Here is a 1,193-nt window from a genome sequence, read left to right as displayed (position 1 = left end):
TTATTCCGAGAAAACAATTGTCATGGCTGTAAGTGACAATGATTAACTTAGTATAAGCTTTGTAATGCATGGTATGTCAAACTTATAGACTCTGTAACTTTCCTAACCACATTTGGGCACGACGCTTTGTGTAGATACCTCACTAATATATAACCCCATCGCCCTCAATAAAGTCTGTCCCTTTTTCTCTTTGTTTCTAAGCTGTATTCTATCTCTTGTGCCTTGTGTTCATTCGGTCAGTCCTTCCCTGCACCTACGGATCCTAGGGTCATATCCGCGGGCCGGAGAGTGGTCTGGCGGGGCCCGCCATATCCCCAGAGCTGACCAGCCACACCCTCGGGCACTGGATCACAGACCCGCCTGGGGGATACTGCCTAATGCTGCTGTCTCCCCAGGAGAAGCATAATAGGTTGGCATCTGTGTTGCCTTTCACAACACAAGCTCTGGGCTTGGTTACACAGGAGAAAACTCAGCCCTGTCTTGGTCTGAGGACTCCTACCTGGGTCCCACAAAAGGCTCTCACAGGCACAGCCAGACGCTGACTCAGAGGCCAGATCTCATGCATCAGCGCCCTACAGGCTGGCAGCAGGGCTGCCCCCCACAACCATACCCCAGAATGTGGCTCTATCACGGGGACAGCCCTTCATCTCTTAAAATAACTCACTTTCTACACACACACACACACACACACACACATACACACTAACACACACCCTTTTCCCCCAGTACTCACATCGATAAACGGGTATCTAAACAGGGTTTTGGAACCTGATATGAAGAAGCAGAAGTTCCTGATCCAGCAGACAGTAAAACTAGCAAGATGCTTGCCTTGTTGACACCAGTCAATCCTCTGCATCCCTACGCATCCCCATGGCCCCCAGTACACTCCAGGAAGAATATCTGAGCCAGGAGTCAGAGTAAACCCTCAGGGTATATTCGGGCATGCAGAGCCCCCATTCCCCACACCAAAAATAGCCGCAAAAGGAAACTAAAACCCGTTACCTGCGGATCCACTGCTTCGGATGGCCCCATCATACCAGGGAAGCCATTGAAAAAGCCGGACAGTAACAGAGTCTCTTGGCATTATGGGAGCTGCAACTCTGCTGAAAGTGAATCTCGAGATTTTACAGCAGCGAGTCTGGGGCCAAGGTCCCAACGTAGGTCAGCTGGAGGTCAGGATGGCCAAGACCCTG

Source organism: Sorex fumeus, unplaced genomic scaffold (assembly GCF_029834395.1).
Source record: "Sorex fumeus unplaced genomic scaffold, SorFum_2.1 ptg000134l, whole genome shotgun sequence".
Lineage (NCBI taxonomy): Eukaryota > Metazoa > Chordata > Mammalia > Eulipotyphla > Soricidae > Sorex > Sorex fumeus.
The sequence above is the reverse complement of the archived record's forward strand: the minus strand, read 5'-3'. Positions refer to the sequence as shown.